The sequence below is a fragment of the Ranitomeya variabilis genome, chromosome 6 (genome assembly GCF_051348905.1).
Source record: "Ranitomeya variabilis isolate aRanVar5 chromosome 6, aRanVar5.hap1, whole genome shotgun sequence".
NCBI lineage: Eukaryota > Metazoa > Chordata > Amphibia > Anura > Dendrobatidae > Ranitomeya > Ranitomeya variabilis.
This window is the reverse complement of record NC_135237.1, coordinates 157985732-158005191: the sequence shown is the minus strand read 5'-3', so window position 1 is coordinate 158005191 and position 19460 is coordinate 157985732.

The following is a 19460-nucleotide window of genomic DNA, read 5'->3' as shown; positions in this document are numbered from 1 at the left end:
TGGACATGCATATTCTAGAATACCTGATGCGTTAGAATCGGGCCACCATCTAGTATATATATATATATATATATATATATATATATATATACATACATATATTTGCCTAAAATACAAAAAAAATGTGTCATCTTTAACTTTAGGCCGTTTAGAGATCATTTCATCTTCAACTTACTTTACTGGTCACAATATCAGTCTGAATGGGCCTCAATACAAATGCACAAGCAGGGTGCAGCGGACCCAAACAAAATGGCAAATGCACAGGTGCAATACCTAATGAAACAGCCAGCCTTCAATCAGGGTTTGGCCGTGTGGTACACCAATGCACTGAGATACATACCATTGGCCCAAATGGTTCTGTACACTGTGGCCTCTGTTCACACAGGATGCACTTTAGCACTGGGCAGCCCACCATAGGGCGTCATTAATAGGCTGGAGCCAGATGCTTGCATTCCTTATGTGAACACGCCACATACAGAGTATGTATCTCAGTGCATTGGTGTACCACACGGCCAAACCCTGATTGAAGGCTTCCTGTTTCATTAGGTATTGTACCTGTGCATTTGCTATTTTGTTTGGGTCCGCTGCACCCTGCTTGTGCATTTGTATTGAGGCCCATTCAGACAGGTAAGCATCTCTGCCTTTTTTGGTGTCTTTTCTTGAATTTTTCCTTTTTTGGTGTTTTTCATTTTTCATTTTTCTGGTCACAATATCAGTAATTTTGACGAGGGGTGTTCAAACTTTTACATGCCACTGTACATGTTGCCCAAACGGTGGTCAGCAGCATGTATAAGCCACTGGCTGTGCGATCACAGTTATTTATGTTTGTTTCTAAAATGCTGCGGGGACCCACCTGTATGACTAGTAAATAGCGCGGTTCAATTCCCGGCAGAAATTAAAATTACCATATTTTTCGAACTATAAGACGCACTTTTTTCCTCCAAAAATTTGGAGGAAAATGGGGGTGCATCTTATAGTCCGGATGTACCTGCTGTGGATGGGGAGATGGGCAAGCAGCAGCGGTGGGACAGCGAGTCACAGGAAGCAGGAGCCGGATGCTTTGGTTAACATCTGTGCCGACTGCTAAAAAGAAATGATTATTCACTGCTCTCCATGCCCATGGGAGTGGAGCGCAGTGAATATTCATTTCTCTTTAATAGCGGACACGCTGTAAGCCACAGCCGACTGCTTCCTGCATGCATGGGCTGGGCTCAGGAAGTGTGCCCGCTACTTAAGGGAATGAATAATCACTGCTATCCACTTCCATAGGTGAGGAGAGCAGTGAATAATCATTGCTCTTTAATAGCTGGCACAGTAGTTGTAGTCGCCGGCTTCCTGCAGCTGCCAGGCGATCACATGTGCCCATTATTAAAGATCAATGAATATTCACTGCTCCACACCCCCATAGTCCTGGCATTGAAAGCAGTGGGTATTTCGGCAGATATTCTTTGGTTGTAAGCAGTGCATGACATCACTGTCATGCACAGATTACAAGCATAAATCAGCTGTTGGCATCAGAACAGGATGCTGCGAGGGAGCACAGGGAAGGTAAGTAGAATGGTTTATGTTTTTTAATGTTTTTCAGATGGGTGCCATGCATACCAGGATAGGGATGAGGGGGCCATATGTACCACGATAGTGATGAGGGGGCCATACATACCAGAATGGGGATGAGGGGACCATACATACCACGATAGGGATGAGGGGGCTATGCATACCAGGATAGGGATGAGTGGGCCATACATACCATGATGGTGATCAGGGGACCATGTATACTAGGATAGGGACGAGGTGGCCATGCATACCAGGATAGGGATGAGGGGGCCATGCATACCAAGATAGGGATGAGGGGACCATGCATACCAGGATAGGGATGAGGGGGCCATGCATACTAGGATAGGGATGAGGGGTCCATGCATACCTGGATAAGGATGAGGGGGCCATGTATACACAGATTGGGGGCATGTATATATACCAGGATGGGGGGATATTAGTACAGAATTGACCACATTTTTTGCTTCAGTTTCTTTTTTCTATTTTCCTTCTCTAAAACCTAAGTGCATGTATCACAGCTATTACAAACATACATAGCTGTGATACATGCTGTCCACAGTTGTTCAGGATGAATCAGCTGACAGGTAACCCGCACAACCCCTCTGAGCTACTGTCACAATAATAGGAGAAAAAGCAAAAAAACGCAGCACTGCAACTCGGCAAATGAATGAGTGAAGTCCTTTATTCACCTATTAAGTAGATAAGTGGATTGATAGATTAGATAGATAGTTATTGCTTGAGAAAGGTTCTGTGATAGGACCGAAATGTCATCACGTGGGCTAATACATCTTGCCTATTAATGGTAAAAAGCCACTTTTATCTCGATAGATAGATATAGATAGATGGATAGATAGATTGCATAGTATATCAAAAAGAACGGGTGGACATCATAGTGAGTGGCTTCTTCTTTCTTCAACACCCCAGTATCTCCAGTTTCAAATTGGAAAGACTGTGGCCAGCAGTGTAATCAGCCTCTTCTTACCTCAGCACTTTGGGTATCCCCAGTATTAGATCAGAGTATCCACAACACAAAAAGAGAGGGGAAGTATCTTCTGACTGCATTTGCTCACAGGCAGGGCCGTATTTAGAGTTTCTGCTGCACTAGGCACTTTTAGAGCTGCCTCCCCCTTTGGTGAGTATGACACTATCGGCAGTGACTTTGGCAAGAATCGCTGATGTGAAAGTCGCCTTTTGCAGCAGATTGGGCAGTTTTTCTGCATCTGCCGCGTAACAGATCACTTACGGCAACACTGTGTTCGGCCTCATTCATTCCCTATGGGATTTGCGGCACTTGCCATGATCTGGCAAATGTGGTACCATACCTCCCAACTTTTGAAGAAGGGAAGGAGGTATAAAGTTTGCAGCGCGCGTAGTGCGCCGCGGCAAATTTTAGCCCTTGCCTCTGACCACACCCATTTTACAACTAGTCACACCCATATCCACGTCCCAACCACAGCCATTTAGCACTGCTGATCACACTGTTTCATATACAATAATTATAAACAAAAAAAAATATGGCCACAGTGCTCCATACTGTATAATGGCCACACATGATGCTCAATACTGTATAATGGCCACACATGATGCACCATACTGTATAATGGCCCCACATGATGCTCAATACTGTATAATGGCCACACATGATGCTCAATACTGTATAACGGCCACCACACATGATGCTCCATACTGTATAATGGCCACACACAGTTCTCCATACAGTATAATGTGTTGTGAACTCTATTTTTGTGCTCCCTCTAGTGGTCACAAGCGGTACTGTGTAGTGTTGTCTTTCTGCAGGTTGGCAGCATCAGCTGGTTCGTTATCCTTGGTTGGTTTCCTATTTAGCTCACCTGGATACTCAGTTCCTTGCCTGCTATCAATGTATTCAGTGCTCTTCAGATTCCTTGTGTCTACCTTGCTCCCAGTCTCTCCAAGACAAGCTAAGTTTTTGTTTGATCATTTTTTGATTATCAGCGTTCATTATGTTTTTAGTCCAGCTCGCTAAAATGTGATTTCCTCGCTTGCTGGTTGCTCTAGGGGACTGAGTTTCTCCCCCCACACCGTTAGTTGGTGTGGGGGTTCTTGAAATCTCAGAGTGGATATTTTGTAAGGGTTTTTTACTGACCGCATAGATTCCCTTTTCTATTTTCTGCTATCTAGTATTAGTGGGCCTCATTTGCTGAATCTGCTTTCACCCCTGTGTATGTGCCTTCCTCCTACCTCACCGTTATTATTTGTTGGGGGCTTCTATATCTTTGGGGATTATTTCTCTGGAGGCAAGAGAGGTCTTTCTTTCTCTCTAGGGGTAGTTAGTTCCTCAGGCTGGCTCGAGACGTCTAGGATTTTTAAGCACGTTCACCGGCTACTTCTAGTGTGTTTGGATAGGTTCAGATTTGCGGTCAGTCCAGTTTGCCACCTCCCTAGAGCTTGTCCTATGTTTGTTACTTAGCTGGAGTAATTTGTGATCCTCAACCACTAAGGATCATAACAGTATAGCAGTCCCAAAAAGTGTTTAATGCATCGCAGAAGTGGGATAAAAAGAAGACCTGAGTACATTTTTTTTTTTCTCCTCCCGCTTTTCCTTTGCTGCAGTCTGTTTAGCTTCTTTCATCCCCTTGAACTCTGGGTGGTTTTGAGCTCAGCTGCAGACATGAATGTTCAGACTCTGACTTCTAGTGTGGATCATCTTACTGCACGGGTGCAAAGTATTCAGGATTTTGTTATTCATAGCCCTATGTCAGAACCAAAGATACCCATTCCTGAGTTGTTTTCTGGAGATAGATCTAGGTTTCTAAATTTTAAGAATAATTGTAAGTTATTTCTATCTCTGAGACCTCGTTCCTCTGGTGATTCCGCTCAGCAAGTTAAAATTGTTATCTCCTTGTTGCGTGGCGACCCTCAAGATTGGGCTTTCTCTCTGGCGCCAGGAGATCCTGCATTGCTTAATGTAGATGCATTTTTTCTGGCTCTTGGACTGCTTTATGAAGAGCCTAATCTTGAGAATCAGGCAGAAAAAGCGTTGCTGGCTATCTCTCAAGGTCAGGATGAAGCAGAGGTGTATTGTCAAAAATTTCGGAAATGGTCGGTGCTTACTCAATGGAATGAGTGTGCCCTGGCTGCAAATTTCAGAGAAGGTCTTTCTGAGGCCGTTAAGAATGTTATGGTGGGGTTTCCCACCCCTACAAGTCTGAGTGATTCTATGGCTTTAGCCATTCAGGTTGATCGGCGTTTGCGGGAGCGCAAATCTGCTCATCCTTTGGCGGTATTTTCTGAACAGAGACCTGAGTCTATGCAATGTGATTGAACTCTGACCAGAATTGAGCGACAAAGTCATAGACGTCAAAATGGGTTGTGCTTTTACTGTGGTGATTCTACTCATGTTATCTCAGCATGCTCTAAACGCTTAAAAAAAATCGCTAAACCTGTCACCATTGGTACTATACAGCCTAAATTTATTTTGTCTGTTACTTTGATTTGTTCTTTGTCGTCCTACCCGGTTATGGCTTTTGTGGATTCGGGTGCTGCCCTGAATCTGATGGATTTGTCGTTTGCCAGGCGCTGTGGTTTTGTCCTGGAGCCTTTGGAATTTCCTATTCCTCTGAGGGGAATTGATGCTACGCCATTGGCTGAGAATAAGCCTCAGTATTGGACGCAAATGACCATGTGCATGACTCCCGTACATCAGAAGGTGATTCGCTTTCTTGTTCTGCATAATTTGCATGATGTTGTCGTTTTGAGTCTGCCATGGCTGCAAGCTCATAATCCAGTTTTAGATTGGAAAGCTATGTCTGTGTCAAGTTGGGGTTGTCAGGGAATTCATGGCGATACTCCGTTGGTGTCTATTGCTTCTTCCACTCCTTCTGAGGTCCCTGAGTTTTTGTCTGACTACCAGGATGTATTTGATGAGCCCAGGTCCAGTGCCCTGCCCCCTCATAGGGATTGTGACTGTGCTATAAATTTAATTCCTGGTAGTAAATTCCCTAAGGGACGACTTTTTAATTTGTCTATACCAGAGCATGCCGCGATGCGGAGTTATATAAAGGAGTCTTTGGAGAAGGGACATATTCGCCCATCCTCTTCCCCTCTTGGTGCAGGATTTTTTTTTGTGGCCAAGAAGGACGGTTCTTTGAGACCTTGTATAGATTATCGTCTTCTGAATAAAATCACAGTCAAATTTCAGTATCCTTTGCCACTATTGTCTGATTTGTTTGCTCGGATTAAGGGTGCCAGTTGGTTCACCAAGATAGATCTCCGTGGTGCGTATAACCTTGTGCGCATTAAGCAGGGAGATGAATGGAAAACAGCATTTAATACGCCCGAAGGCCATTTTGAGTACTTAGTGATGCCTTTTGGACTCTCTAATGCTCCTTCTGTGTTTCAGTCCTTCATGCATGACATCTTCCGAGATAAATTTATGATTGTTTATCTGGATGACATTTTGGTCTTTTCTGATGATTGGGAGTCCCATGTGAAGCAGGTCAGGATGGTGTTTCAGGTCCTGCGTGCTAATGCTTTATTTGTGAAGGGCTCAAAATGCCTCTTCGGAGTACAGAAGGTCTCCTTTTTGGGTTTTATTTTTTCTCCTTCTACTATGGAGATGGACCCAGTCAAGGTCCAGGCTATTCATGACTGGACTCAGCCCACGTCTGTTAAGAGTCTTCAGAAGTTCTTGGGTTTTGCTAATTTTTACCGTCGTTTCATCGCTAATTTTTCTAGCGTGGTTAAACCTTTGACGGATTTGACCAAGAAGGGTTCTGATGTGACTAATTGGTCTCCTGCGGCCGTGGAGGCCTTTCGGGAGCTGAAGCACCGGTTTTCTTCAGCTCCAGTCTTATGTCAGCCAGATGTCTCTCTCCCCTTCCAGGTCGAGGTTGATGCTTCTGAGATTGGAGCAGGGGCTGTTTTGTCGCAGAGAAGCTCTGATGGCTCTGTGATGAAGCCATGTGCTTTCTTTTCAGGAAAATTTTCGCCTGCCGAGCGGAATTATGAAGTTGGTAATCGGGAGTTGTTGGCTATGAAGTGGGCATTTGAGGAGTGGCGACATTGGCTCGAAGGAGCTAAACATCGTGTGGTGGTCTTGACTGATCACAAAAATCTGATTTACCTTGAATCTGCCAAGCGTCTGAATCCTAGACAAGCTCGTTGGTCGTTGTTTTTCTCCCGTTTCAACTTCGTGGTCTCATACCTGCCTGGTTCGAAGAACGTGAAAGCTGATGCACTTTCTAGGAGTTTTGTGCCTGACTCTCCGGGAGTTTCTGAGCCGGCTGGTATTCTCAGAGAGGGAGTGATTTTGTCTGCCATTTCCCCAGATTTGCGACGAGTGCTGCAGAAATTTCAGGCGGATAGACCTGACCGTTGTCCACCAGAGAGACTGTTTGTCCCGGATAGATGGACCTGCAGAGTTATTTCTGAGGTTCATTCTTCGGTGTTGGCGGGTCATCCTGGGATTTTTGGTACCAGAGATTGGTGGCTAGGTCCTTCTGGTGGCCTTCCTTGTCGCGGGATGTGTGTTCCTTTGTGCAGTCTTGTGGGATTTGTGCTCGGGGCTAAGCCTTGCTGTTCTCGTGCCAGCGGTTTGCTTTTGCCTTTGCCTGTTCCGAAAAGGCCTTGGACGCACATTTCCATGGATTTTATTTCGGATCTTCCAGTATCTCAGAAAATGTCTGTCATCTGGGTGGTGTGTGATCGTTTTTCCAAGATGGTCCATTTGGTGCCCTTGCCTAAGTTGCCTTCTTCCTCCGATTTGGTTCCTCTATTTTTTCAGAATGTGGTTCGTTCGCACGGCATTCCTGAAAATATTGTGTCTGATAGAGGATCCCAGTTTGTGTCCAGGTTTTGGCGGACTTTTTGTGCTAAGATGGGCATTGATTTGTCTTTTTCGTCGGCCTTCCATCCTCAGACTAATGGCCAAACCGAGCGAACTAATCAGACGTTGGAAACTTATTTGAGATGTTTTGTTTCTGCTGATCAGGATGATTGGGTGACTTTTTTGCCATTGGCCGAGTTTGCCCTTAATAATCGGGCTAGTTCTGCTACTTTGGTTTCGCCTTTTTTCTGCAACTCTGGTTTCCATCCTCGTTTTTCCTCGGGTCAGGTTGAGCCTTCTGACTGTCCTGGGGTGGATTCTGTGGTGGATAGGTTGCAGCAGATTTGGAACCATGTGGTGGACAATTTGAGGTTGTCACAGGAGAAGGCTCAGCGCTTTGCCAACCGCCGCCGCGGTGTGGGTCCCCGACTTCGTGTTGGGGAGTTGGTGTGGCTGACTTCTCGGTATGTTCCTATGAAGGTCTCCTCTCTTAAATTCAAGCCTCGCTTCATCGGTCCTTATAAGATCTTGGAAATCCTTAACCCGGTGTCTTTTCGTTTGGATCTCCCAGCATCGTTTGCCATTCATAATGTGTTCCATAGGTCTTTGTTGCGGAGGTATGTGGTACCTGTGGTTCCTTCTGTTGAGCCTCCTGCTCCGGTGCTGGTTGAGGGCGAATTGGAGTACGTGGTGGAGAAGATTTTGGATTCTCGTATCTCTAGACGGAGGCTTCAGTATTTGGTTAAGTGGAAGGGCTATGGTCAGGAGGATAATTCCTGGGTTGTCGCCTCTGATGTTCATGCGGCCGATTTGGTTCGTGCCTTCCACACGGCTCATCCTGATCGCCCTGGGGGTCTTGATGAGGGTTCGGTGACCCCTCCTCAAGGGGGGGGTACTGTTGTGAACTCTATTTTTGGGCTCCCTCTAGTGGTCACAAGCGGTACTGTGTAGTGTTGTCTTTCTGCAGGTTGGCAGCATCAGCTGGTTCTTTATCCTTGGTTGGTTTCCTATTTAGCTCACCTGGAGACTCAGTTCCTTGCCTGCTATCAATGTATTCAGTGCTCTTCAGATTCCTTGTGTCTACCTTGCTCCCAGTCTCTCCAAGACAAGCTAAGTTTTTGTTTGATCATTTTTTGATTATCAGCGTTCATTATGTTTTTAGTCCAGCTCGCTAAAATGTGATTTCCTCGCTTGCTGGTTGCTCTAGGGGACTGAGTTTCTCCCCCCACACCGTTAGTTGGTGTGGGGGTTCTTGAAATCTCAGAGTGGATATTTTGTAATGTATAATGGCCACACAGTGCTCCATACTGTATAATGGCCACACATAGTGCTCCATACTGTATAATGGTCACACATAGTGCTCCATACTGTATAATGGCCACACAGTTTTCCATACTATATAATGATCCCACATGATGCTCAATACTGTATAATGGCCACACATGATGCTCCATACTGTATAACGGCCACACATGATGCTCCATACTGTATAATGGCCATTGGCCACACATGATGCTCCATACTGTATAACGGCCACACATGATGCTCCATACTGTATAATGGCCATTGGCCACACATGATGCTCCATACTGTATAACGGCCACACATGATGCTCAATACTGATATCCTGAGACACAAAAATACACAAAGAAAATGGGAGACATTTATTAGCATCCTGGATAGGACCTGTGCACAGTATATACCGTATGGGAATAAACATACTAGAAATAGGAGGAAACCAATATGGCTAAATAGAGCTGTAAGGGGCGCAATAAGGGACAAAAAGAAAGCATTTAGAGAATTAAAGGAAGTAGGTAGTGAGGAGGCATTAAATAAATACAGAAAATTAAATAAATTCTGTAAAAAGCAAATCAAGGCAGCAAAGATTGAGACAGAGAGACTCATTGCCAGAGAGAGTAAAAATAATCCCAAAATATTCTTTAACTATATAAATAGTAAGAAACTAAAAAATGACAGTGTTGGCCCCCTTAAAAATAGTCTGGGTGAAATGGTGGATGAGGATGAGGAAAAAGCCAATATGCTAAATGACTTTTTTTCATCAGTATTTACAAAAGAAAATCCCATGGCAGACAAAATGACTAGTGATAAAAATTCCCCATTAAATGTCACCTGCTTAACCCAGCAGGAAGTACAGCGGCGTCTAAAAATAACTAAAATTGATAAATCTCCGGGCCCGGATGGGATACACCCCCGAGTACTGCAGGAACTAAGTACAGTCATTGATAGACCATTATTTTTAATCTTTAAAGACTCCATAATAACAGGGTCTGTACCACAGGACTGGCGTATAGCAAATGTGGTGCCAATATTCAAAAAAGGGGCAAAAACTGAACTCGGTAATTATAGGCCAGTAAGCTTAACCTCTACTGTGGGTAAAATCCTGGAGGGCATTCTAAGGGATGCTATGCTGGAGTATCTGAAGAGGAATAACCTCATGACCCAGTATCAGCACGGGTTTACTAGGGACCGTTCATGTCAGACTAATTTGATCAGCTTCTATGAAGAGGCAAGTTCCGGACTGGACCAAGGGAACCCAGTGGACGTAGTATATATGGACTTTTCCAAAGCTTTTGATACGGTGCCACACAAAAGGTTGTTACATAAAATGAGAGTAATGGGGATAGGGGAAAATATGTGTAAGTGGGTTGAGAGCTGGCTCAGGGATAGGAAACAAAGGGTGGTTATTAATGGAGCACACTCGGACTGGGTCACGGTTAGCAGTGGGGTACCACAGGGGTCAGTATTGGGCCCTCTTCTTTTTAACATATTTATTAATGACCTTGTAGGGGGCATTCAGAGTAGAATTTCAATATTTGCAGATGACACTAAACTCTGCAGGGTAATCAATACAGGGGAGGACAATTTTATATTACAGGATGATTTATGTAAACTAGAAGCTTGGGCTGATAAATGGCAAATGAGCTTTAATGGGGATAAATGTAAGGTCATGCACTTGGGTAGAAGTAATAAGATGTATAACTATGTGCTTAATTCTAAAACTCTGGGCAAAACCATCAATGAAAAAGACCTGGGTGTATGGGTGGATGACAAACTCATATTCAGTGGCCAGTGTCAGGCAGCTGCTACAAAGGCAAATAAAATAATGGGATGTATTAAAAGAGGCATAGATGCTCATGAGGAGAACATAATTTTACCTCTATACAAGTCACTAGTTCGACCTCACTTAGAATACTGTGCACAGTTCTGGTCTCCGGTGTATAAGAAAGACATAGCTGAACTGGAGCGGGTGCAGAGAAGAGCGACCAAGGTTATTAGAGGACTGGGGGGTCTGCAATACCAAGATAGGTTATTACACTTGGGGCTATTTAGTTTGGAAAAAGGAAGACTAAGGGGTGATCTTATTTTAATGTATAAATATATGAGGGGACAGTACAAAGACCTTTCTGGTGATCTTTTTAATCATAGACCTGAGACAGGGACAAGGGGGCATCCTCTACGTCTGGAGGAAAGAAGGTTTAAGCATAATAACAGACGCGGATTCTTTACTGTAAGAGCAGTGAGACTATGGAACTCTCTGCCGTATGATGTTGTAATGAGTGATTCATTAATTAAATTTAAGAGGGGACTGGATACCTTTCTGGAAAAGTATAATGTTACAGGGTATATACACTAGATTCCTTGATAAGGCGTTGATCCAGGGAACTAGTCTGATTGCCGTATGTGGAGTCGGGAAGGAATTTTTTTCCCCATGGCGGAGTTACTCTTTGCCACATGGGTTTTTTTTGCCTTCCCCTGGATCAACATGTTAGGGCATGTTAGGTTAGGCTATGGGTTGAACTAGATGGACTTACAGTCTTCCTTCAACCTTAATAACTATGTAACTATGTAACTATACTGTATAATGGCCACACAGTTCTCCATACTGTATAATGATCCCACATGATGCTTAATACTGTATAATGACCCCCCTCCTGTATGCATGGCTCATATTCCACCCCCCTGTATGCATGGCTCATATTTCCCCCTGTTTGCATGGCTCATATTTCCCCCTCCTGTATGCATGGCTCATATTTCCCCCTCCTGTATGCATGGCTCATATTCCCCCCCCCCTGTATGCATGGCTCATATTTCCCCCTCCTGTATGCATGGCTCATATTTCCCCCTCCTGTATGCATGGCTCATATTCCCCCCCTGTATGCATGGCTCATATTCCCCCTCCTGTATGCATGGCTCATATTCCCCCCCTGTATGCATGCCTTATATTCCCCCCTGTATGCATGGCTCATCTCTCCACCCCACCCCCGCTCCCATCTTGAATGGCGCGGCTTACCGTCCTCCTTCATTCCCCCTCCCCTGTCCCCCCGTCCCTCCGTCCCTCATACTTACCTGTTCCTCACCGCGCGGCCGCGCCGACATCCCTCTGGCTCTGTCCTGACTCCCGGCGCAGCACCTTCTTCCTGCGTGAGCGGTCGTGTGATACCGCTCATTAAGGTCATGAATATGTGCATATTCATGGCCTTAATGAGCGGTACCACGTGACCGCTCATTCAGGAGCGCTGCAGAAGCCGAGACCAGGCATCGCTGGAGCAGGGTGAGTATCGTCTTCAAGGAGGGTGGGTGGGAGGCGGGCGAGTGTCCAGGGGGGGAGAGGGGGGGCGGGGCGGGGTCGGTCGGGAGGTGACCCAGCTTTTATATAAAAAAAAACAACAAACCTTGCTCAGGTGCCGCCCCCTGCATTGTCCCCGCCCTAGGCACCTGCCTTCACGTGCCTAGTGGCAAATACGGCCCTGCTCACAGGCACCTACTGTATAATAAGATTTCATGACAAAAAAAGGTAAAAATAATATTTTTTCTTGTTCAGTACCACCATTCTTTTTTTTTAGGTTTCTTTGCCTGCATTGTGATCTGTATATTAAATTATTTATTGCACCAGCAACGTTTTTGTATTGACACTGGTATTGGCGAAGTCTAACGAGGAAAGCCACCAACCGACCCCCACCTTATCATCAACCCACCCGAAAATAAACCAATTAAAATAAAACCAGGACACCAAATTCTTTTTGGAATAATTATTGCCCAGCAGCCTTTATTTAAAACAACAAACATAAAAACAGTCAAGAATAAAATAACATTAAACGCTGGGAGGAGTCTTTGAAGCTCTCAAAATCTGGTGATTAACAAATATATAAAGTGAACACAAGTCAGCCCACAATTTTATTCCCAGCCGTTACCCCACTGGCTCAGGAGCACCATAACCACAAGGGTTCCAATGTTCACTCAAACATCCTGGGGATCCGACAACCTTGCTGACTTCCCCACCCCATTTCACCAAATCCAAAACATATTAAATGCCAAAAAAGAGGAAACCATATTCCCATGGATGCCCCATACCAATTTCCAACCAACTTCAAGGACTCCCCCAACCTCCACAACGCGGGCCTTTGAACACCTCAAAGTCCCGAGGCCCCACCACACCGAAAAGCCATGGCCCTTTCAATGCCCTCCTGTAAGCCAAGTGCCCAAATATCATTGCCCACAGCATTCAAATGAACCCCATTCCCCATCAGGCAACCAAAAATCGTCCACCCCTTTTTCCAACTCAAAGTGCCTCACAGCCACACCCCAATTCCGCAAAATGAATGCAGACACTGCCCTATTGACCTTAATCCTGGCTTTGTTAGTTTTGGCCACTGACCTCGCATTCCGCCAACATAGTCGCGGCACAATCTTAGACCACACAGTGGTAATCCTGGAGTATGACAACCACAGCCGCAACAAGTCATGCTTAATATCCTTTACTAACTCCCTGAAAGGCTGGACCCCCAAATCATTGTCACCCACATGCAACACCAAAATGTCCGGGGCCCTGTCCAACCGGGCGCTGCCATAAAATACCTGATTCCAAGTCATTCCCCGGAAGCTGAGCAACCTGATGACAGCCGCACTCCTGGGAAAACCAAGCTGTCTACCTTCCTTCCTCACATCAGCTCACAAAGCTCCCCAATGGACATACGAATGGCAAAGAAAAACAAGGCTCTAAGAATTCAAAAGGGGGGAAAACCATTAAACAGAAACTCTCACAAACTAAAGCTCGAAACCACCCCCTCCGGCCTGACATAACCACGATAACACCTGTACCGCCATCTCCCAATATGCTGTACTGCTGCAGCTCCGAGCCCTCCTAATGCCGCCTCCATTGCCGCCCCAATATGAAATGAATGAGGCGCAAAACGAGATTCATCCAAACCCAGCCTGCGCACACCCTTTCTAAATATAGCAGTGAACTGGTACCTGGACAAAAAGGACCCATCCGCATGACATAATAAAGGACCAACATAGCTGGGCTTCAAGGAATGAAAATGTTGCAAACACTCAACTGGACACATAAATGAACCCTGGACAGGGCCCAAAACGACCAGCTTACCCTTACCCTCTTGGTCCGTTTTAGACCTGCACAGCCAGAACTCCGCTCTATTTGCAGTAATCACCACATCCTTGGCTAAAAGACCCCCCGATGAGCTTTTACCCGGCACCACTAACTCACCGGCCCTAAGAGCCCCAAAAAATGCGAGGGAAAAGGCCAACCTAAAAAGACAGATTTCGAAAAATGAACTGCAAATTGATCCCAACACCCCCCCAGCCTTTCCAAAAGGCCAAAAGAAACTGGACGCCTAACATCGCCATGACTCTTAACTCTATGAAAACCCCTGGCAGCCTGTTTCACCAGGAACAGTTTAGTCAGATCAGGTTTCCCCTGCATTCTAAAACCGAACGCCAGGGCGGCTGACAGCAGCGAAACGTTCGCCGAAGACCAACCCTCTGCCAAACCACTACCCAGCCACAAAAGCAATACTCACATCTGATGCTCTGCAGACAGTGGACCCACGCTCGCAGCCAACAAACCCTCCCACGAATACCAAACCGCCTGGTAAGCTGCCCAGGTCTTAGGAACCAACAAAGCCCTGGTCAACGACTCCGTGGCACGGAGACCACACTCCAAAGCACTTCCGGGCATTACAGCCCCACTACCTCCGACTCCAGAGCCAGCATGCGAAAACAGTCCAACTGTGAACGAGAAAGAGAATCAGCAATAGCATTCTTGACCCCTGGCACATGAGTCGCCATCACATAAGAATTCAAAGACAAAGAAACCTGTACCAGTTGACGAAGTACTTGCACCACCGGAGGCGATGATACCGTAAGGCTGTTAATCGCACACACCACCCCCATATTGTCACAATTGAAACGCACACGCCTATCTTAAAACTCCTGCTTGCACAAGTGAACAGCCACCAAAATCGGAAAAATCTCAGTGCAATATTCCTGACCAAGCCCGAAAAAAACCAAGCCTCCAGCCAATGTGCCGCACACCACTGACCCCTGAAATATGCTCCAAAACCAATTCCACCAGACGCATCTGTGAACAAATCCAAATTCCCATTATCCACTGTCTCCTCCATGAGCATTGAATGACCATTGTACTGCTCCAAAAACGTATTCCAAACTGCCAAATCCTAAAAATAAAAATTGTTATGCGGAAAACCGAATAAAGTGATGAGGAGCAGAAACACCCGCAGTGGCACTGGCTAACCTCTGCGAAAAAACTTGCCCCATCGGGATAATCCAACACGCAAAATTCAGCTTTCCCAAAAGCGACTGCAGATCACGCATGGACAGCTTCATCAGACGTTGCGCCCTAGCAACCTCCTTCCTCAAATCGATCACTTTTTCCTCAGGCAAAGAAATTCCCATTCAACAGTGTCAATAACAATACCCAAAAAACGTAAACAAGTAGATGGACCCTCCATCTTACCAGGGGCCAGCGGCACCCTGAAATGCCCTGCAACGCACTCTAATGTCCTCAAAAGTGTCTGACAGCATGGTGGCCCATCCGGGACAACGCACAAAAAGTCATCCAGATAATGGATCACAGAGTCAAGACTGGAAACATCCCGAACCACCCATTCCAAAAAAAGAACTGAAAGCCTCAAAGTACACACAAGACAATGAACAGCCCATAGGCAAGCACCGATCTATGAAAAATTCCCCTTTACAAAAACAGCCCAACGACTTAGACCTATCCAGATGCAGTGGCAGTAAATGAAAAGCAGACTCATTATCCATCTTCGCCAACAAAGCCCCTTTATCACACGTTTTGACCGACCGATCTGCCTCATCAAAAGAAGTGTAGACCACGGAGCAGAGCTCCGGATCAATTCGATCGTTCACTGACATGCCCCGGGGATAAGATAGATGATGAATGAGCCGAAACTTATTTGGTTCTTTCTTGGGCACCACCCCCAAGGGTGAAACTACCAAATCCTCATATAAAGGACAACTAAACAGACCCGCCATATGACCCAAAGCAACATCCTTACCTACTACATCCCCATAAATTTCAGCCAACCAGAGGTTTTTAAGCACCCGGGGGATGATAAAAGGAGGGACGGGGATCATAAAACCAACTTTAAATCCTAGTAACAAAAATGCTGCTTTCTCCCTATCAGGGTATTTATTTAGATAGGTGACCATCCTTTCCAACGTCACTGGAGTCCCCCCATGAGAATTAGTGCCCCCTGCTCTGGGCTTTCCTATCTTGAAGCATCTGGCAGCCCCATGCGAAGAGCCATTGCAATGGGAGCAGAGGTGTTTAAACTTACAATTGGCTCTGAACTTGTACTGGCTATCGTTGAACTGTCAGCATAATTCAAATTTTTTACTTTCAGCCAGCCCTGTCTGGCCCCCGGCCCCTGCAGTGCAGGACTGACTGTTGACGTGGCCTGCAGACCTGGCCCACACCTGAAAGGAATTACCCGATCTATTGGCTGCAATAATCCTCAGCCACAGGCCTATATCTTTTTGATCCCACCTAATCGCAGGCCTTATCGCCTTCCTCTGCCGAAATTGCTCATCATAACGAAGCCAAGCTTGTCCCCCATAAGTCCTACGGGCCTCCCCAATGGAGTCCATGTAACAAAATAGGGGAGAGCAATTCTCCGGAGCCTTTTCCCCAATCACGCTCACCAAAATGGCAAAACCCTGTAACCAGTTCACAAAAGTTTGAGGGATCAGCCACCACCTTCGCTTCTGCTCTTCCTCCTTCTTACTATTGTCCTTCTTTCCCTTGTCTAAATTGAATTTCTCCAAAGTAAGCAGGGAAAAAATCTCAGCATAATCATCCTTCCAGACTTTTTCCCTGACTTCATTTTTAAGGTGCGCCCCCAACGGACCCTCGAAGCACACATAAACTTCCCCATGTGCCCTGTCATCTAAATTAATTCTGCACTCCTTTTCTTTCTCTGTCTGCACCAACACTGACATGGGATCAGAAAGCCTACACAGCCCCTCAAGCGACCTCTTCGGCCAAACATACCCTCCAGCTTTCGGACCTACCCAAGCAGCTAAATGCCCAGGTACCACCACTCCTCTTTCCAGACGGGTAAGCAAATCCCGCACGTTATTCAAAACCTCCCTTACACTCCCGCTAACTGGATCCTCTGTACCCCCAACTCCCCCCACAGGGGCCTACGTCAACCCTTTCACTATCCCTTAAAACAGGGGACAACAATATCTGTGGAGATGGACAAGACACAGTAATACTCACAGGGCTGTGTGGGGGCTGTGAGGGGGCTGTGACCCCTCCAGCCGGAAAAGAGGAATCCAGACGTCCATCCGCTGCGCTGTTCCCACTCCTCATGCCATCCAGAGGCCCCAGCATCCCAGATGTTCCTGACATCCCGGGAAGATGATACAGAAGGGAAAAGGAAGATCCCGACCGATGCACTGCACCAGCAATATGTGCCTGCGCTGGTGGACCCGCAGCGCACGGCCCGCTGTCCGAAACCCCCAGCAACAGGGGAGAAGATGTCACCAGCTCCACACTAGGTGCAGGAGAACCCCTGTTGCAGACAAAGAACGAGCCGCCACCCCCAAGCCCGAATGGATGCCGCCCACCGTTGCCCCGTCTCATCGCAGTGAAGTGTCTCTCCATGGTGCAGAGGCAGGCCGCCCAGCTGGTATCTCGCCATGGCAGCCCCTGTGATGTCACCTCTCCCAGAAGGCCTGGCGCGCGTTGACTCCGCCCACACTGCTACATGTTAAAGGCCTAGATGCCGCCGCCAGACCCAGTCTGACATTTGGATTCTTCCCAGACCAAGGCCTGCTGGCACGAGATCTGATTGGCGTCCAGCCTGGAGGGTCCCCGGAGGGGTTCCTGCTCCTCTGCTGGGTCCTGGGAGCAGCATCCGGCAACAGCCTGTCTGGAGGCCTCATCCGACAAGGACGCCGCTCACGGGAGGGGGGCTCCCCAGCAGACCTCCCTGTCCCTCCGATGATACCGGTCACCTGCTTCTCTAGCCAGCCATGGAGCTGCAAAGCTGCCGCGGCCCTCAGGCTCTCCAAGATCTGGTCCACATCGGCCATGGTGAGTGAAGGATGTGGGAAGAATCGATCGTGACCCCTGGAGAGTGGGAAGTGATAAAACCCTCCCCAATCCCTGCCATATAACCAGCCCCACCAACCCCCACCCCCTCATGAATATCCTCTACCTTCCCCAACCACTGTCATGCCGGCCTCCACCCACGCTGGGGGGGAGGTGCAGCTTTGCTCCAGCCTTTTCTATCTTTCAATAACTCACAAACTAACAAGCTATATAAAACAAGAAGGGAATATAGGGAGAGAAATGGGAAGCACAGACTTCTGAATGTAGTAGTTAGTTTCCAAAGGTGTATACTCAGTGTGAATCCACTCACCTTTTGGTGTCTTGAGATACTGCGTATAGATTCAATCCATGGATCACTCCATTCCTCTTTCCATTCAGTTTGCTGCAGAGATCTGGGAACTGATGAGCGCACTGAACAGTGCTTTCATAGGCGATAACACTTTGTAAATATTTTTCCCAGCAATATGTGCTCCTGAAGGATGATGATGGAACTCGATATTCTGATTCAAGGATGATTTTTATTTCAAACTAGAATTCAACCAGTTTTGACTTCTTAGAGTTTTTCTCAGGTATAATGTCATGCATGACATTATACCTGAGAAGACTCTAAGAATTCAAAACTAACAAGGTAGAAAAGACATTGAAACTAACAAGTTAGATTACATTTACTTTATGTTTTCTGAACCCTTCTAAAAATTGTAGCACATTAATAAATATATCTACCTCATAGAGGACTGCCTACAACTCTGTTAGACAGGAATTTAAAAAGTATTACATTTCATTTATTTCCATGTTTGTTCTGCTAAAAAATGTGACGACTGTATCATCTGGCATCCAAGCAACATAAAACGTGTTACAGTGCATGGAGTTTGTGTAACGTGTTGCGGAGCAGCAGCCATGGGTGGGGGAACTCGTCTTCCATGACCTGGCAAGCTACATGAAAATAAGCGTCTTGGCTGGGTGTGTGGGCTTTGTCTGAGGTGGTGCTATGCCCTTGCAGGCCTCATGATGTCGGCAAATTTAGCAGGCCAGGACCGGATGTTGTTGTAACGAATAGAAACGGAGGCACAGATGTAGAAGTTCACATTCGTATTTATTAAGGCTTGATGTGGAACCACTAGACCACAGTCCGGGGGGGCTCCAAAGGGGGAGTTACTGCATGAGCCCCAGACACCCGTAGTAAATCCCCTCGAACAGGGACAGAATGGGATGCCTGGAGGACACGGGTGCTACCTTCAGTTAGACCCCGTACTCGTGGCGGCTGTCCCAGCGGAACAGACGGACCAGCAAGGTGTTGCAGAGCTGACTGGAGGATACCGGGTGTATGAGTAGAAGCTGGCACCGGGAGTACTGGCGTGGTCCGGAAGTGAGGCTGCCGGACTGGCAGGACTAGACGGGTCCAGCGTAGATACTGCGGATGCAGTCCAGAATAACTGGGTTACTGGTAGCAGAAGATCTGTGGAGACAGACAGAATAAGCGGAGTTCCTTGCAGATACTTCAGAAACAGAAGCGCATGATAACAGGAACCAGAAGTTAGCAACAGTAGATACTTGTTGCTCCAGCGCCCTCCCTATGATGGAAGGGCTAGAAATAGTAGATAAACACACATCATTGGTTAGAGGCAACATTTGGAAAATGCACACTGTCTTTTTTAGAGACCGGGAGCGCGCGCGCGT